Source organism: Callithrix jacchus, chromosome X (assembly GCF_049354715.1).
Source record: "Callithrix jacchus isolate 240 chromosome X, calJac240_pri, whole genome shotgun sequence".
Lineage (NCBI taxonomy): Eukaryota > Metazoa > Chordata > Mammalia > Primates > Cebidae > Callithrix > Callithrix jacchus.
In genome coordinates, this window is record NC_133524.1 from 111,896,152 (window position 1) to 111,916,497 (window position 20,346).

General features: G+C 40.2%; 1 long non-coding RNA gene and 1 pseudogene across 2 annotated transcripts in view; both read right to left on the reverse strand.

Annotated features, from left to right (window-relative positions):
- Positions 1-2,758: 2,758 nt before the first annotated feature.
- The window catches only part of LOC118150673 (uncharacterized), a 169,331-nt gene continuing 151,743 nt past the window's right edge, over positions 2,759-20,346 (reverse strand). Inside the window, exons 1-4 of one of the 2 annotated variants that reach the window (XR_004738845.3) lie at positions 15,812-15,832; positions 13,059-13,180; positions 7,283-7,387; positions 2,759-3,040 (exon numbers count right to left, since the gene is read on the reverse strand). This is a non-coding gene — a long non-coding RNA (uncharacterized LOC118150673). Of the gene's footprint in view, positions 3,041-7,282; positions 7,388-13,058; positions 13,181-15,811; positions 15,833-20,346 lie in introns of those variants that run through there. The other variant, XR_013531678.1, reaches the window with a different exon arrangement.
- LOC144581224 (zinc finger protein ENSP00000375192 pseudogene) lies at positions 9,656-12,722 on the reverse strand (annotated as a pseudogene).

The window sequence follows — 20,346 nt, forward strand, 5'->3', positions numbered from 1 at the left end:
GTGGCACGTGCCTGTAATCCCAGCTACTCAGGAGGCCGAGGCGGGAGAATTGCTTGAACCCAGGAGGTGGAGGTTGCGGTGAGCCGAGATTGCGCCATTGCACTCCAGCCTGGGTAACAAGAGCGAAACTCCGTCTCAAAAAAAAAAAAAAAAAAAAAAGTTTCTTCATGTGCAGTTGTATGGTAGCTACCCCCGTGTATGGTAAACATGCCTGACAGCAATAACTGAAGCATACCATGAGAATAACCCTGTATGGCAGATGCACCTGAATGCATGTTTGGAGTTCTAAGCTTAGAAATCTGGTAGTGGCCAATGCAGAGATTTATTCTTTATCTATAAGGAACATCTGAACCTCCCTCTACTCCGTCCTGTGATGCAGGCTGTATGGGGGCCTTCTGTTTTGGAGGTTGGTAGGGGGAGGGTGCTAGGTGAAAATGCTATATGAACATGCTATTTGCATCCTTTGTGGTTTTCCTGCCCAGTCCACCACCACTGGGCTATGTAGTTCTCCTGTCTAGCCTGCTGCCACTGGATCATCCCTATGTGTAACACCACTTAAAGATAGTAAAAGAATCAAAATTCCTTTTGAGAATGTATTTCCTATTTTCTCGTAGTGGAATGGACGGTGGTCCCCAGTAGGAAATGCCCATGACCTAATTCCTATAACCTGTATTACTTTATATGGCAAAATATATAATTATGTTAAGGATCTTTTTTTTTTTTTTTTTTTTGAGACAGAATCTCGCTCCATCACCCAGGCTGGAGTGCAGTGGCACAATCTCTGCTCACTACAAGCGATTCTCCTGCCTCAGCCTCCTGAGTAGCTGGGATTGATTATAGGTGCACCATGCTTGGCTAATTTTTGTATTTTTAGTAGAGATGGGGTTTCACCACGTTTGTCAGGCTGGTCTCAAACTGCTGACCCTGTGATCTGCCTGCCCAGGCTCCCAAAGTGCTGGGATTACAGGTGTGAGCCACCTCACCCGGCCTGATTATGTTAAGGATCTTTGGAGAAGGAGCTTATCCTGGATTATTTGGGTGGACCCTAAATGCATTCACATGTGAACTCTGAAAGAGCCAATCCTTTAAGATGGATGCTGAGTGGCTAACTGGGCCTAAATTAAAAATAGAGCCAACAGGCCATTTGCTTACTAGAGGTCACGCACATACTTTGCAGTCCTGGAAAACTCCATGCTCACTTAACTTTGGGACTTCCATAACTGCTTAATAGGCCAATAGACTGTGACCTGTGTGGACCAATCAGAACTCAGCAAGTCAAGGAATCAGAACTAAGGAAGTTTGCTTCTTCATTTGCATAAGTGGACCAGAGTGGGGAACATGGGTGGGAACTTTGTCTATAAAAGATAACCACTTGGCCGGGCATGGTGGCTCACGCCTGTAATCCCAGCACTTTGGGAGGCCGAGGCAGGTGGATCATGAGGTCAAGAAATCGAGACCATCCTGACCAACATGACTCCATCTCTACTAAAAATACAAAAATTAGCCGGGCGTGGTGGTGCATTCCTGTAATCCCAGCTACTTGGGAGGCTGAGGCAGGAGAATTGCTTGAACCTGGGAGACAGAGGTTGCATTGAGCTGAGATTGTGCCACTGCACTCCAGCCTGGTGACAGAGCAAGACTCCGTCAAAAAAAAAAAAAAAAAAAAAAAAAGATAAACACTCTTCCACTCAGGGTAGTCTCAGTTAAAGGAAGGTCCCCCACTCCCCCCGCAAAATAACCACTCTCTTCTCTCTGAATGCACCTTTGTTTTATACAGAAGACTGTATCTCCCTGGTTTGCAAACTGTTTACTGGAATAAAGTCTCTTTTGGTTTCCTTAAAAGAAAATCTTTTTCAGTGGACTTGTTGACACAAGAGAGAGGTGGGGGAGTTTACAGATATACAGAGGGGAAGGCTATGAGAACATGGAGTAGAGAGAGAGGTGGACACAAACCAATTAATGCCAACAACTACCAGAAGCTAAAAGAGACAAGGAACAGTTACTCTGCTAGAACCTCCAGAGAAGGTGTGGCCCTGCCAACACTTTAACTTTGGACTTCTGGACTCCAAAACTGTGAGAGATAAATTTTTGTTGTTTGGAGCCACCTAGTTTGTAGGAATGTTGTATGACAGCCCTGAAAAACTAATACAAGTATCCTTCCACCACTTTATTGATTTCTCTTTGCCTTCTACATGAATTTAATATTCTCTATAACTTTCCAATTATCGAAATATTATATTGATAACATGGTAAGCTCACAAAGGAAATAAAAAATAAGCAGTCATATTCTCTAACATTATACAATACTTATACATGGCTAATCAGTTTTCTTTTACTTTTGTTGTTGTTGTTGAGATGGAATCTTGCTCTGTGGTGGAGTGCAGTGGCATGATCTTGGCTCATTGCAACCTCTGCCTCCCGGGTTCAAGTGATTCTCCTGCCTCAGCCTCCTAGGTAGCTGGGATTACAGGCGCCCTCCACCATGCAAGGCTAATTTGTGTATTTTTAGTAGAGATGGGCTTTCACCATCCTGCCCAGGCTGGTCTCCAAATCCTGGCCTCAGGTGATCCACCTGCCTTGTCCTCCCAAAGTGCTGAGATTATAGGTGTGAGCCACCGTGACCAGCCAGCTAATCACTTTTCACTCATTAATAATCACCAGTGGCCCCAAATCACCAAAAACTATTCAAAGTTTTGCCTTGATGAGTTGATTCTCTTCAAAGAGAGTTCTCGTGTAGTTCAAGAATCAACACATAGAATTGAGGCTTACACATTTATTTCTATTTCACTGCATAATACAGCAGGTGGGGATCCTGGAGAGTAGGTCTCTTAACAAAGGTGGTAGTAGAGGAGGTCTGCAAAGGTGATGGTCATGATGATGGTTTCCTACTTAGTTCATGTAAAGGAGTCGGAAAAGTAGTAAAAAATCCTTTAGGAAGAGATGGTTGTGGTAGAACATGTGGTGGGGATGGCCCTCTATCTGCCTGTAGGACTGGTTGAAAAGATCCTGAAGTCTACAAGCAGCCTGATGGTCCATGCTCCTGTAATACAAATAGTCAAATGTTTAAATGTTTGCAATAAAATATGCAGGCCAGAATATATAACAGTAGACATTTGTGGGCTTTTAAAGAGATTTTGCGCTGGGCGCGGTGGCTCAAACCTGTAATCCCAGCAGTTTGGGAGGCCGAGGCGGGTGGATCACGAGGTCAAGAGATCGAGACCATCCTGGTCAACATGGTGAAACCCCGTCTCTACTAAAAATACAAAAAATTAGCTGGGCATAGTGGTGCGTGCCTGTAATCCCAGCTACTCGGGAGGCTGAGGCAGGAGAATTGCCTGAACCCAGGAGGCGGAGGTTGTGGTGAGCCAAGATGGTGCCATTGCACTCCAGCCTGGGTAACAAGAGTGAAACTCCGTCTCAAAAAAAAATAAATAAAATAAATAAAGAGATTTTGCACCAAACTAATTAATTAATTAATTATTTTGAGATGGAGTCTTGCCCTGTTGCCCAGGCTGGAGTGCAATGGTGCTATCTCAGCTCACTGCAGCCTCCACCTCCTGGATTCAAATGATTCTCCTGCCTTAGCTTCCTGAGTACCTGGGATTATAGGCATACACCACCACACCTGGCTAATTTTTTAATTTTTAGTAGAGAAAGAGTTTCACCATGTGGCCAGGCTGGTCTCGAACTCCTGACCTCGTGATCCACCCACCTCGGCCTCCCAAAGTGCTGGGATTACAGGCGTGAGCCACCGCACCCAGCCATAAACTTATTAATTTATTAACTTTCAAGGACCTAACAGTATATAGAAAAGACTTGTAAAGAAATATAATAAGCATTTTAAACTCTACACAATGACTACTTCTGCTAACACTCTAATGCTAGGAAAGTTGGTATCCTCATCAAAGGCCTTGTGAAATACTACTACAACATAATGACAAATTAGATTTCATGATAAACATATGCAAAAACATACTCTATATGTCTTGGACCTGTTCGAATAGTTGGTCAAATATGGATAATTAATACAAGAACATTAGTTTAATTTCCTTAGGAGCCAAATAAGTTTATACAAAGATTCTGTCTCATACTGTCAGTGACCTAGCTGTCTAATAATAGTAACAATGAAAAGTAACATCCATTTGCATGGTAATATATCCTTGTCAGAGTTTTTACATCTATCATCTGTTTTGATCCTCATTATAATTCTGTTATGTAAGTTGGGCAAGTAGTTTCATTTCACTGCTTGCAGATGAGGAAACAAACTCCAAAAAGTTTGGGTAAATGGACAAAGTTCACACAGTGTGAAACATGATCAAGACTTGAATGCAATTCTTCATATACCTAATTCAGTTCCCTTTTTACTATAAAAGACCACGTCTTCATAAATGCATGTAATTTGTCATGAACTGAGGACAGAACCTTCAGGAATGCCCCACTGAGGGGTAAAATAAGGGAAAGTAACTGAATTCTCAGAAATACAAAAGGGGCCAGGTGCGGCGGCTTACGTCTGTAATCCCAGCTCTTTGAGAGACTGAGTTGGGCATGTCACTTGAGGTTAGTTGTTCGAGACCAGCCTGGCTAACATGGTGAAGTCCCATTTCTGCTAAACATACAAAAATTAACTGGGCATGGTGGCAGGTACCTGTAATCCCAGCTAGTTGGGAAGCCGAGGCAGGAGAATCACTTGAACCTGGGAGGAAGAAGTTGCAGTGACCTGAGATTGTGCCACTGTGCTACAGCCTGGGAGACAGAGTGAGACTCAATCTCAAAAAAAAAAAAAAAAAAAAAAAAAAAAAAATGGAAGTAGGAGGATAGAAAAAGAAAACCTTATTGAAAAGAAATGATCAAATATTATGAAGTGAACTAGAGTCAGGATAGGTAAAGGCCAATAGATTGTGTCATTTGCACCAGGCCTGCTTTACAAGAGCTTCTGAAAGAAGCATTACACACAGAAAGAAACAACCAGTATTAGCCTTTCTAAAAATACGCCAAAAAGTAAAGAGCACTAACATAAAGAAGAATTTACACCAACGAATGGATAAAACAGCCAGTCAACATCAAATGGAAGTAACCCTAAATTTAAATTGACTAAATCCCCCAATCAAAAGACACAGCCAAAACCCAATGGCATTTTACATCCAGACCTGTTTCACATGCAAGGATACACAAAGACTCAAAACAAAGGGATGGAGAAAGATTTACCAACCAAATGGAGAGCAAAAATAAATAATAAATAAATAAAAAGCAGGAGTTGCAATTCTCATATCGGAGAAAATAGATTTTAAAGCAAAAAGATATAGTGGTAAAAGGATCAATGCAACAACAAGAGCTAACGATCCTAACACCCAGATACGAGACTTAGATTCAATGAGACAGAAAATTAATAAGGATATCAAGGACTCGAACTCAGATCCGGAACAAGTAAACTTAATAAATATTCATAGAGCTCTCCACTTCAAATACACAAAATATACATTCTTGTCAATACCACATCACACCTACCCATAAGTTTAAATGAAACATTGATTGGCCATTATTAATACTCAATTTTTTTCAAAATAAAGCAATATTTCCATTTACTCTCCCTCTTTCTCTTCCTCTTTCTTCCTCTCCTTTACTTATTTTTTTTTTCTTTCCTTCTCTCAAAAAAAAAAGAAATCAACTTGTAAACCTCTAGATCCAGGTTGGCAATGTCTCTCTCATTGCTTGATTTCCTTCCTTCCCTTCCCTCCCTCCCTCCCTCCCTCCCTGCTTCCTCCCTTCCTTCCTTCCTTCATCCCTTCCTTCCTCCCTACCGTCCTTCTACCCTCCCTCCCCGCCTCCTCCCTTCCTTCCTTCCTTCCTTCATCCCTTCCTTCCTCCCTACCGTCCTTCTTCCCTCCCTTCCTGCCTTCCTCCCCCTCCCCCCAAAAAAAGGAAGTAGGAGGATAGAAAAATAAAACCTTATTGAAAAGAAATGATCAAATATTATGAAGTGAACTAGAGTCAGGATAGGTAAAGGCCAACAGATTGTGTCATTTGCAGTTCACTGCTGACTTTTGCTTAACTTATTTTTTATAGAATGGTAGAAACAAACCAATTCAATCAATAAACACCTAGTGAGCATCCATTATGTTAAAATGCAGTCTTCACTTTATGCATATTCCCTGCAATGAACTTTCATTGCAGAAAGTTCTGCTGAATGTATAAAGTTTAAAGGTTTTTAAAAATTTGAGATTTACATAGGTATACAGAGGGCTTTGAGATTATTGAAATGTAAAGATTTTCTTTCATTTTTGAGACGAGATCTTGCATATGGTCCAATTTTTTTTTCTTTTTCCTTTTTTTTTTTTTTCTTATTTGAGATGGAGTCTTGCTCTGTCACCCAGGCTAGGAGTGCAATGGCATGATCTCGGCTCATTGCAACCTCCACCTCCCGGGTTCAAGCCATTCTCCTGCCTCAGCCTCCCCAGTAACTGGGATTTCAGGCACCTGCCGTCATGCTGGGTTAATTTCTTTGTATTTTCGTAGAGATGGGGTTCCACCATGTTGGTCAGGCTAGTCTCAAACTCCTAACCTCAGGTGATCCACCCACCTCGGCTTCCCAAAGTGCTGGGATTATAGGCATGAGCCACCCCGCCTGGCCCCAATTTTCTTTCTAAAAGGAAATATTGTTGACCCAATTATTCACATAATTATAACAATTTTTTCTCAAAATTAGTTTTGTGGCTATGTGTGGTGGCTCATGCCTATAATCCCAGAACTTTGGGAGGCTGAGGAAGGAGGCTCACTTAAGGCCAAGAGTTTGAGATCAGCCTGGGCAACATCGTAAGACCCTGTCTCTACAAAACATTTAAAAATTAGCCAGGTGTGGGGTGGTATGTTTTTGCAGTCCTAGCTACTTTGGAGGTGGAGGAGGGAGAATCACTTGAGCCTAGAAGGTTGAGGCTGCAGTAAACCTTGATCATGCCACTACCCTCTAGCCTGGGCAACAGAGTGAGATTCTGTCTCAAAACAAACAAACAAAAAAACAAACAAACAAATTTTTGCTTGTTTAATATGTTGTCACAAAACATTTAGGACAGTTTAGTAATCCCTGGGTATTTTCCACACATGAAAATGGTTTATTGTCTTAGAAAATAAAATCTATGGAGTTATTGTTTTCTATAGAGTTATTTTAAATGAAATGAGAATTTGCTAAAAAGTCTACTACTTATTATAGTTTGCTTCCATCTAACAAGATAATTTCCTACCATGGATCACAATGTGACATGATACAATACATATCTAGTTTCATTACCTGTGGTCAGTATTGATGAAGTTCTGTTCTGAGCTTCTTGATTTTTTCTTCCTTTTTTTATTTCTTGGCTTGAAGTTACGATCAGGCTGTGAATTCTTCATTTCTCTGCAATGATCACCAAGATAAACATACACTTAATAATGTATTTTCAGGAAATATCTAAGCAGTATTACATATTAAATATATTCAGCATTTTTTGCTCTTTGAATTTTTACACCCTCACTCATTGAATATTTTCATGACAATTAAGTACTCATGTGGGGGTGGGGATAGTGCTGGTTGTAGGAGTGGCATAATGAAGAAATAGATCCCCAACTAAAGGCAAATCATCATGTTTTCATTCCTAGAAAAAAAAATCAGCCTGGGTAATATGGTGAAAACCTGTCTCTACAAATAATTTTTAAAAAGGAGAGAAAAGAAAAAAAAATTGCCAGGCATGGTGGTGTGCACCTGTGGTCCCAGTTACTAGGGAGGCTAAGGTGGGAGGATCCCTTGAGTCTTTGTCTGGGGGTGGGTGGGGGCATGTTGAGGCTGCAGTGAGGCAAGATCATGCCACTGTACTCCAGCCTGGAGGACAGAGTCAGACCCTGTCACAAAAAAGAAAAAAAAAAAGAAAAAGAAAAGAAAAACATGGTAGACCAAATTTATTTTCATTTATCATGGACATTTTAACTGTTTTGTGTTGAAATTCAGATCTTAGAAATAAACAATTTTTTTTTTTGAGGTGGAGATTCACTCTTGTTGTCCAGGCGGGAGTGCAATGGTGCAATCTCGGCTCACGGCAACCTCTGCCTCCTGAATTCAAGTGATTCTCCTGCCTCAGCCTCCCTAGTAGCTGGGATTACAGGCACCCGCCACCACGCCCAGCTAATTTTTTTTTTTTTTTGTATTTTTAGTAGAGATGGGGTTTCACTATGTTGGCCAGGCTGGTCTCGAACTCCTGACCTCAGGAGATCCACCCACCTCAGCCTTCTGAAGTGCTGGGATTACAGGCATGAGCCACCACGCCTGGCTGAAATAAACATGTTCATATATATATGTATATGTGTGAGTGTGTGTGTGTGTTTTATACCATACATACACAAAGTCCTAGAAACAACCCAAATGTCCAGGAACTGATGAATGGATTAGCAAACTGTCACATATCCCTACAATATAATATTCATCAACAACAAAAATGAACCACTGATACATGCAGCCACATGGATGAGTCTCAGAAGCATGGTGCTGAGTGAAAGAAGCCAGAAACAAATGGATCATTTTTCTATGATTCCAAGTATATGATACTATTAAAAATATAATACTATACGCATAGAAATTAGATCAGTGGTTGCCAGGCTGGAAGTAGGTTGAAGGCATTGAAATACAAAGAAACCCAGGGGAACTTTCTGGGGTCATAGATTCCATATCTTGATTGTGATGGTAGATAAATGACTAGATGTATTTGTCAAAAGTCATACAACTTTTTACACGTTGAAAGTAAATTTAACAATAGGTAAATTATACCTCAACAGAAATAAAAGCATATGTTCATACAACATATGTTCCCCCAAAGGTACCTAGCAGCTTTATTTGTAATGGCCAAAACCTGGAAAAACCTCAAATGCCCATTGACAGGAAAACAGACAAACTGTGGCCTATCTGTATAATGGAGCACCACTCAGCAACAAAAGAAATGAATCACTGATGCACGGATGGATGAAAAACAGAATATTCCAAGTGAGACAAGCCAGACAAAAAAAGAGAATGCACTCTGTATCGTTCCATTTATTTAAAACTCCAAAAACCTGTTGAATTTATTATAGTGATATACAGCAAATCAATGACTGCCAGGGGATGGCAGGGCAGGGAATGATATGAGGGGAAGATTACAAAGGGGAAAGAGTAGTTTTTGAGGTGTTGGATATTCTTAATATCTTGACATAGTGACAGTAACATGGATGTATACATACATCAAAATGTATCAAATTACACACTTCATTCTATTATTTATAAATTTCTTTTTATAGAGTTACTTATAAATAACTTCATTGTATTTTACAGTATGTATGGTTATATCATAAAAATACATATTTATATTATTTTATTTAGAGACAGGGTTTTGCCATGTTGTTCAGGCTGGTCTGTAACTCCTGGGCTAGAGTGATTCACCCGCTTCAGCCTCCCAAAGTGCTGGGATTACAGATGTGATCTACTGTGCCTGGTCCAATATGTTTCTTGAACTCTTCTCAACTGATAGATATTTCATTTGTTTACAGTGCTTCACTGTAATTCTACGAAGAAATATCCTGTGCTTATGATTTGGGTCCAGAAATATAAAGTACTGCATAACTGAAACAATATTAAAAATTACTCTTACAAAAATTATTACTCTTAGAATAAAATATGTGGTAAGAGTAGGTTATTAAATAAAACAATAAGCCAGGTATGGTGGCTCACGCCTGTAATCCCAGCACTTTGGGAGGCTGAAGTGGGTGGATCACCTAAAGAGGGGAGTTCAAGACCAGCCTGAACAACATGGAGAAACCCTATCTCTACCTAAAATACAAAATTAGCTGAGAGTGATGGTGCATCCCTATAATCCCAGCTACTCAGGAGGCTGAGGCAAGAGAATCACTTGAATCCAGGAGGTGGAGGTTGTGCTGAGCCAAGATCGTGCCACTGCACTCCAGACTGGGCAACAAAAGCAAAACACCATCTCAAACAAAAAAAATTAAGTAAAACAATAATATCTAATATATGGTATGCCTTCCTTTTATGAAATTTCCACTACTGTTTTTGTTCACTTTCTTCAACTTTTACTAAGTCCACTCAAGAGTCTATTAAGATTGGCCGGGCGCAGTGGCTCAAGCCTGTAATCCCAGCACTTTGGGAGGCCGAGGCGGGTGGATCACTAGGTCAAGATATCAAGACCATCCTGGTCAACATGGTGAAACCCCGTCTCTACTAAAGATACAAAAAATTAGCTGGGCATGGTGGCGCATGCCTGTAATCCCAGCTACTCAGGAGGCTGAGGCAGGAGAATTGCCTGAACCCAGGAGGCGGAGGTTGTGGTGAGTTGAGATCGCGCCATTGTACTCCAGCCTGGGTAACAAGGGCGAAACTCCGTCTCAAAAAAAAAAAGAGTCTATTAAGATTAAACAAAAGCAATTAGAAATTATGTCGCCTCCCTTAGGCAAAGGTGGCTGCCAGTTGATAACTCTACTATGCAGGCTATTATTTTTATGTAATTGCCAATAAAGAGAAATTGACCTATACCACATATGAAACATAAGCTACTGTATATTCTTTCCTTAGATAACTTACTGAATGGAGGTTGTCAAGACCAAGCACCATGAATATATTTGACCACATTATCACTATTTTAAAATCATTGAAAATATGTTCAACTTTTATGATTATAGAATTCTTAAAATTTCTTTTGTAATTCATTATGAGTGGAAATGTGTCAAAGGCTCCATGTTTAAAATGGTTAAGACTCAAATAACCATTAAACTAAAAGCAATGCAAAGAGGATATCCAATAACACTCATTAACTCAGGATCTCTAGTGAAAAATTTTGCTTAAATAACATTGGACCGAGGCAGAAAATACACATACATAATGAAAGAAAGGAACATTCAAACCATCAAGGTGGATGCTTTTTCTTTCAATACATATATGAATGCCTTGATAATAATTTATTCCTAGTTAACCATAAACATGATATATTATGACATAAATAACTAAGCAATCTCTTTGGAGCAATAATGTAGGTTTCATCACTGTGCACACATATGGATCCAGAACACTGGAATGTGATGGATATGTCCTATGTGTTCATTCTGCTGATTCTTTCACAGCTGTCACCTCTGGCAATATTTATCAAATAGTACACTTTAAATAAGGGCAGATTATTGTCTGTCAATTATACCTGACTACAGCTTACAAAAAAAGAAAACCTTTGTGTCTGGGGCAGGCAGAGTAACCATGTCTTGTTGGCAACTAGCTGTGGCTGGTTCTTATTTTAATTCTAATTTTAAGGGAAAACACTGGAGAGTTTTAGGCAGGGGCCTGATATAATCTGAATGATGGAAGACACTAGAATCACATATATGTATGAAATTGGAAAAGACTGAGCTCTTTAGAGAATTCCATAGGTGTCCTTGAGGTTCCTGAATTTGTGTGTATGTATGTACACATTCTGCTTTTTACAAAAATTCCCACACCATTCAGCAGCTTCTCAAAAAGGTCCTTGAAGATAAAATATTGGCTGGGTGCAGTGGCTCATACTTGTAATTCCAACACATTGGGAGGCCTAGGTGGGCAGATCTCCTGAGGTCAGTAGTTGAAGACCAGCTGTCCAACATGTTGAAACCCCATCTCTACTAAAAATATAAAAATTAGCCAGGTGCGGTGACACATGCCTGTAATTCCAGCTACTCAGGAGGCAGTCAGAAGAATTGCTTGATCCCAGAAGGCGGAGGTTGCAGTGAGCTGAGATTGTGCCACTGCACTCCAGCCTGGGTGACAGAGCAAAACTCTGTCTCAAAAGAAAAGAAAATTTAAGAACCACTCATTTATTCGATCCTTATTTTAGTTGAGAAAGTTGAAACCTAGAGAAGTAAAATGATTGGTTCAAAACCAGGATGACAAGTTGATGAAGTCATAAGGGGTTTATGATGCTAACTACCCTCTCTTACCTGGTCCCCTCATCTCTTGCTGCCCCAAATACTGTAGATAAATAAAGCATAATCATAAGGACCTGGCACATAGCAACAAGCCAGTATCTGCTGAACCTTGGCTTCAGGGTTTGCCCAAGTCACCAGGAGAGTATGTGTGCTGATCCATTAGAAATTGGAAGCCAATACAAAGGTTTGAAAGTACTCTCATGGCTTTCTCATGAAGTGTGTATAACTTTCTAAATTGCCTATAATAAGCATGTACTATTAAAACCACAAAGAACAATACATCATAAATAATAAATTATTTACATTTGATTGTTACTGTGAGCCTACTTTTTGCTATGGAGGCAAGAATAATATACAATTGGCATGCTACAGCTGTAGTTTTCTTTTTTGAAATGCACCACAAATAAGCTTATGCTGGATCATTTCCAACAGCAATTTCAGTAAAATGTGAATAAAACTGCTTAACCAGAAGGCCACATTGCAGAGTGCACTTCACATGGGAAGGTTCACACAGCCTTCAGAGATCCCGGTTTAGGACGCCAGGAGGGTCCTTTTTTTTTTTTCAGCAATCCAAGGGGACAAACAGGATCACCCCAGATTGTTTCCCAGCTCTGTGGATTATGGAAATATCAGGCTACTCTGATAGCCTTGCAAGGTCCCAGATTACTGAAATAACGCTGCCTTTCTTTGCTCAATGTTGAGCATTGAGGAGATGGCTATGATGCAAGTCAAAGCCTAATGAACAGATATGGTTTTTACCAAACCTCCATGGTACCAGTACAAACTGGATGAAAACATTTCAGAAAGTCATACTTCCAAATATCAAGGCATTTAGCTCTAGTTAAAAAATGACCTTTTCTTGGGATTTGAGTTTAATCTGAGTTCAGCAGTGTTATAACTTATCAAATAGGTTATTTTCAACCACACAGAGATAACTCTCATGATTATCATAATTAACAACTCTAGCCATAGGGTATACACAGACACAGTGCCTAATCAGACATTAAGAGAGGAAGTTCAGTGAGAGACATACCTTTAAAAATGAGCCTATTGTGCAGAAGGGAGTAAAACATAATCAAAGGACAATTGAGAATTGTGTTACATACCTATCAGATTCGGGACGTCAGTGTCTGTCTGATCTTTACCTGTGCTTGAAGTCTGGGTTATACCACCACAGGGCCACACCAGCTGTAAATGACACTCTTCTATGTTTTTATAATAGTGTGACCTGAAAAGGAAAGAAAGTATTGTTGAATTCTTTTGCCACAGACACAAACCACTTTTCCTCAGTAAGTATTCAGTAAGAAGGAAAAAACAGCCAGGCGCGGTGGCTCAAGCCTGTAATCCCAGCACTTTGGGAGGCCGAGGTGGGTGGATCACGAGGTAAAGATATCAAGACCATCCTGGTCAACATGGTGAAACCCCGTCTCTACTAAAAATACAAAAAATTAGCTGGGCATGGTGGCGTGTGCCTGTAATCCCAGCTACTCAGGAGGCTGAGGCAGAAGGATTGTCTGAACCCAGGAGGCAGAGGTTGTGGTGAGCCGAGATCGCGTCATTGCGCTCCAGCCTGGGTAACTCCGTGTAAAAAAAAAAAAAAAAAAAAAAAAGGAAAAAACAAACAAACAAAAAACAGTCTTTTTAACTGTTTAAGATATAACAAGGGCCCAAACAAGGTGGCTCACGCCCACAATCCCAACACTTTGGAAGGCCAAGATAGGTGAATTGCTTGAGCCCAGGAGTTTGAGACCAGCCTGGATAACATAGCATGACCACTTCTCTATTTAAAACTAAAGTAAAATAAAATTAAAATATAACAACAACAACTCTTAAAACCCTCCAAGCCACTACCCACCCTTAGGAGAAATTAGCCTAAGACTGAAGCTGGTTTGGCCTTTATAAGGTCATACCTATTGTGATGTAATCAACTATGACCATTTATTAACCTTATATGGTAATGTCCGAGATTCAGGCTTGTGGTCAAAGATACTGAACAGGCTTTTCTACTTACTTAAGCCATTGTTCCTTTTCTGAAACTAATGAAACAAATAATTTATTAGGTCCACATCCAAACACACGGAAATGTTTTCCCACCTATAGCTTATTGATTCCAATGATGGTTGAGTATCCTGACATTGGGTGCTAAGCAACAGTTTGAAATTCATACTCAAGTAGCTATAAACAGCTTAAAATACTGGACTGAACTACTTAAGTGAGAGGTTATTGCAAAGACGTATTCCCAAAACATCCATTTTATAGAAACATACACAGTTACTATGCATGGATATAGCCTCAGTTTGTTCAAAGCATCAAAGGTCTGAAACCATGTCCTAATTATGTGAATCATCAAGGTAACTGTGGTCTTAATCCTGACCAATTCATGCTGCCAAACAACAATGAAGCACCCCTTGCATCAAGACTGGGGGAAAATTACTGTTTGTCAGTGATGAATACATTGGCAGGGAAAAATCCATGGAAAGCTCAGGATACTCTCTCTCATTGAAATCCCCATTCCCAGATATCCACAGAGTTCTCTCATCTCTTCCCTCAGATCTTTCCTCTTATGTTTTCTTCTCAGCGAGGCCTTAGCTCTACAATCCACCCAGAGGTGCAAATTTCACACCCACCCCACACTGTTCCCTTTCCCTGCTCAGTTTGCTGTTGTAGTACATACGATTTTATCAGTCTTCTCTACTAGAATGTGAGCTCCATGTGAATTGGGATAGTTTTGGTCTATTTCGTGGCTGTACTTTCCACATTAAGAACATGATTAGCATATACTAGATGTTCAACAAATGTTTGTTGAAGAAATTAATGAAAGTCACCTTTGTTCACCAGTCCTAATCTTCATGCCATTCCCAGAGGTGACCTCGTCAACAGTATAGTGCACTTATAAAAGAAGAGTACTATATAACTTCCTTCTACTTACTACATTTTGATTCAAAGGCCTATTAAAAATCGACACCTTGTACCTCAAGCTGCTGAATATTTTTACAATACTTTAAATAAAAATCACCTTTTTTCAATCCTCTCTTGAAACCCAAGCAATTATAGCTCTGTGAATGTGACCGTAATCAACTCTTTATTTGTATTTTTATTTTTTTAAGACAGGGTCGCACTTTGTTGCCCAGGTTGGTATGCAGTGATGAAACCTTGACTCACCGCAGCCTTGACCTCCTGGGCTCAAACAATCCTCCCACCTCAGCCTTCTGAGTAGCATTGACTACAGGTGCACACCACCATACTCACCTAATTTTTGTATTTTTTGTAGAGATGAGGTTTCGCCGTGTTGTCCAGGCTGGTCTCGAAGTCCTGAGCTCAAGCAATCGGCCCTCCTCAGCCTTCAAAGTACTGGGATTACAGGCCTGTGCCACCACACCCAGCCCAACTCTTTTATTTGTGATACTTTCACTCATAGTTCTCAATAATATACTCAAACTCCAATTTGGTTGTTCTTGTTTACTCTTTATTATGAACAATTTCAAAGCTGATAGAAGAATGTATCCAAAATTTCATGTCCACCAACCAGCTTCAACAATAATCCAATAATCACCATTTTCTTTCTTTCTTTTTCTTTTTTTTTTTTTTGAAACAGAGTCTCACTCTGTCACTCAGGGTGGAGTGAAATGGCGCGATCTTGGCTCATTGCAACCCCTTGCTTGCTAAGCTAGTCTCCTGCCTCAGCCTCCCAAGTAGCTGGGATTATAGGCATCTGTCTCCATGCCTGGCTAATTTTTGAATTTTTACTAGAGACAGGGTTTCATCATATTGGCCAGGCTGGTCTTGAACTCCTGACCTCAGGTGATCCACCCGCCTTGGCCTCCCAAAGTGCTAGGATTACAGGCATGAGCCACCATACCTGGCTAATAATCACCATTTTCTTGAGCAGAGATCGTGCCACTGCACAGCCTGGGCGTCAGAGCAAGACCCTGTCTGAAAACAAAAACAAAAACAAAACAAATCACCATTTACCAATTATGTTTTATTTTCTATTTTTGGGGCTGAAATATGTCAAAGTATATTCCAATTATCATATGAATTCACACATGAATTCTAACAAGCTATATAATCCATGCAGTTTACAATAATATACACTCTAAACAATAAGGACTTTAGGGAAATGTAACCAAGATGCCATCATTGCCTCTAAAAAATTATAACTATTATTTAATGGCACATGAAAACATCCATGTCCAATTTTGCTGTTTGACCTAAATATGCCTCTTAAATTTTTCTTTTTCTTATTAGGATCTAAATAGCATAAATAGCTAATGTATGTGGGGCTTAATACCTAGGTGGTGGGTTGATAGGTGCAGCAAACCACCATGGCACACGTTTACCTATGTAACAAACCTGCAAGTCCTGCAGATGTATCGTGGAACTTAAAATAAAATTTAAAAAAATAAGTACTACAAATAATATTGATTCAAATATTTCCTCTTCATCTTCTAATCTGTAACAATTCTCCCTGTTTTTTTCTTTGCTATTCCTTTGGTGAGAGATTAGTCTATTATTTGTCCTGTAGAATTTTTCACTTTCTACATTTCACTGTATCCATTCCAGTGCAAAATATCTTGTAGTTAGTTCTATGGATATTTTAGAATATCTTGTAGTTAGTTCTATGGATTTGGTTAGATTTAGGTACAATATATCTTTTTGGCAAGAACATTCATAGTTGATGCTTTGTACTTTAATTGCATGATTTCAGCATTCACAGATTATTATTATTTTTTGAGGTGGAGTCTCGCTCTGTTGTCCAAGCTGGAGTGCAGTGGTGAAGTTGCTGCCACCTCCTCCGCCTCCTGGGTTCAAGCAATTCTGCCTCAGCCTTCTGAGTAGAGTAGCTGGGACTATAGATGAGCACCACCATGCCCGGCTCATTTTTGTGTTTTTAGTAGAGACGGGTTTCACCATGTTGGCCAGGCTGGTCTTGAACTCCTGACCTCAGGTGGTCTGCCTGCCTCAGCCTCCCAAAGTGCTAGGATTACAGGCATGAGCCACCACACCCGGCCACACTCACATATGTTTTGCATATATTTGATATAAAAGATCAGTGAGTTGAAGTATTCTCGTCTTGATTAACCCACACTATAAAATTTCCCACCAATCTTGTACCTAAATTTTATTAAATCTATGTGCTAGTTTATTTTTTATTGTTGATATGCAGTTCACATACCATATAATTCATCACATAAAAATATACAAGTCACTGCTTTTTAGCACACTCAGAAAATTGTGCATCCATTAGCACAGCCGATTTTAGAATATTTTTCTAAAATGAACACTCCATTTCTATTAGTAGTCATTCCTTATTCCCCCTTCCCCAGCCCCTGGCAACTACTAATCCACTTTGTTTCTGTTTGGAGTTGCCTATTCTGGCCATTCCATATAGATGAGATCATGCAATCTGCACTCTTTTGTGTCTGGTTCTTTAATGTATTATAATATTTTTAGGGTTAAATCCATATATCTGTGCTACATTTCATGTTACGGCTAAAATAATCCATGGTATGGATATAGCACATTTGCTTATTTTAATTTTTTATTTTAATTATTTTTTTTGAGACAGAGTCTTGGTCTGTTTCCCACACTGGAGTTCAGTGCTGCTATCTCAGCTCACTACAATCTCTGCCTCCCGGGCTCAAGAGATTCTCCTGCCTCAGCCTCCCAAGTAGCTGGGACTACAGGCGCCTGCCACCACGCCCGGCTAACTTTTGTAATTTTAGTAGACACGATGTTTCACTATATTGGCCAGGCTGGTCTCAAACTCCTGACTTTGTGATTCGCCCACCTCTGCCTCCCAATGTGCTGGGATTATAGGCGTGAGCCACCGCACCCAGCCAGCACATTTGTTTAAACATTAACCAATTCATGGGCATTTGGGTTGTTTCTTTTGGGTTTTATGAATAATGCCTCATTCATGCATAACTTTTGTTTGAATATCTCTTTTTAGTTCTCTTGGGTATATACTTAGGAGTGGAATTGCTGGATTATATAGTAACCCTATGTTTAACTTTTTATTATTTCAATAGGTTTTGGGGACACAGGTGGTGTTTGATTACATGGATAAGTTCTTTAGTAGTGATTTCTGAGATTTTGGTGCACCCATTACCCAAGCAGTGTACACTGTATCTAATGTGTAGTCTTTTATCCCTTGCCCTTGCCTCCTTCCCACCCTCCCCCCGCCCACATCCCCAATGTCCATTGTATCTTTTTTCTTTGGATGGAGTCTCCCTCTGTCACCCAGGCTGGAGTACAGTGGAGTGATCTTGGCTCACTGGAACCTCTGCCTCCTGTGCTCAAGTGATTCTCCTGCCTCACCCTTCCCAGTAGCTGGGATTACAGGTACGTGCCATCATGCCCAGCTAATTTTTGTATTTTTGTAGAGGCAGGGTTTCATTATATTGTTCAGGAACTCCTGACCTCAAGTGATCCATCTGCCTTGACCTTGCGAAGTGCTGGGATTACAGGTGGGAGCCACCCTGCCCGAACCACTGTATCATTCTTATGCCTTTGGGTCCTCACAGCTTAGCTCCCACTTACAAGTGAGAATATATGATGTTTGCTTTTCCATTCCTGAGTTACTTCACTTAGAATAATGGTCTCCAATTCCATTCAGGTTGCTGTGAATGCCATTATTTCATTCCTTTTATGACTACGTAGTAGTCCATGGTGTATATATGTATATATATACACACATACATATATTTATACATATATTTATGTGTGTGTGTGTATATATATATATATATATATATATACACACACACACACACATACACACACACCATGGACTACTACTTAGTCATAAAAGGAATGAAATAATGGCATCCACAGCAACCAGAATATATATATATATACCTGTATATACACATATATCACATTTTTAAATTCACTCATTGATGGGCATTTGGGCTGGTTCCATATTTTTGCAATTGTGAATGGTGCTGCTATAAACATGTGTGTGCAAGTGTCTTTTTTGTATAATGACTTCTTTTCCTCTGGATGGATACACATGAGTGGGATTGCTGGATCAAATGACACTATGTTTAACTTTCTGTGGATGTGCCAAACTGCTTTCCATAACATTAAATATCTATCTACATCATTTTACTTTCCCACCAGCAGTGTATGACAGTTTCAATGTCTCTACATCTTCACACGTTTTCAGTTTTGTTTTTATTCTAGCCATCCTAATAAGTGCTAGGCGTATCTCCTTGTGATTTTGCTTTGTATTTGCCCATTTGCCTAAATGAATGATATTGAGCATCCTTTTTTGTTTGTTTGTTTGTTTGTTTTGAGGCAGAGTTTTGCTCTTGTTGCCCAGGCTAGCATCCTTTATTGAGCTGTTTGGCCGTTTGCATGGAGAAAGCAAAGGATTTGCAGCATGAGAGCCTGGCATGTTTGGATCCATCCTGCCACCCTAATTCACCTTGGCAAAGCCTTTAACCTCTGTTGACTTTGGTTTCCTGGCACGAGTGCTTATTGAATCTGTGCCCTTTCAGGGAATATAGACAGATAAAAGGCTATGACTTGGTTCTCTGTGTCAGGCGATGGACATTCCTACCCTAAATAAAGGAGGAGAAAGACAGGGAAATACCAAGAGAGGGGCAGCTGAGATTCATAGCTGAGTTATTTTTTGGGTAATTCCACGGGGGGAAAGGGGAAAGCTCTTTTCGGTTTCCATTTTCTATAACGTGGAGTTGTGGCAGAGCCTTAATCCCTCCCCCAACTCTCCCCTCAGCAGGAGAAAGCAGCTGACTGACAAGAATAAAGCATCACCTACGCCCATTTATTCCCCCCTCCCGCACCTCCTGGTAATTCCCACCCACCTCTGCCCCCCAAAACAGCCAGGGAATGAGTAAGAGAAAAGGTCTGGGAGTATCTGGCCGCAGGTGGTCTTGGGGTGGGGGTGGGAGACTTAGAGTGTGAAGGTCAGTTGCTGAAGAGTGAAATGGAGGCAGGAAATTCTGAGAAGCTGGAGCCGTTCAAAGGCCAGTTGCAGTGTCCTCAGAGGCCTTGGATTTCTTTTTAAGGTGTTTCTTTTAAGGTGAGTACACGTGAGAGTGTACCTGGGCAGGGATGACTTTGGTTCCCACTGAAAACACGTATTTGTGAAAAAAAAAATTCTCACAAAAACCAATCAAGGACTACATTGTAGGGGGAAAAAAAGGATCCATAATATCTTAACAGTCAATTTTTTTAAGCACCCCGAATAGCTTGCATGATTCCCATGGGCTTTGGGAACTCACTAGGCTATTATTTTTAAACGATCTTAATTTGCATCTTCCCTCCCCTTAGGAAACAGGTGCTGGGAGGATGCACGCCCCAAGTTAACACTCCGCAGAGTACTGTCATCAACAGATTATCTTCGTTTTCCTTAATACACTACAG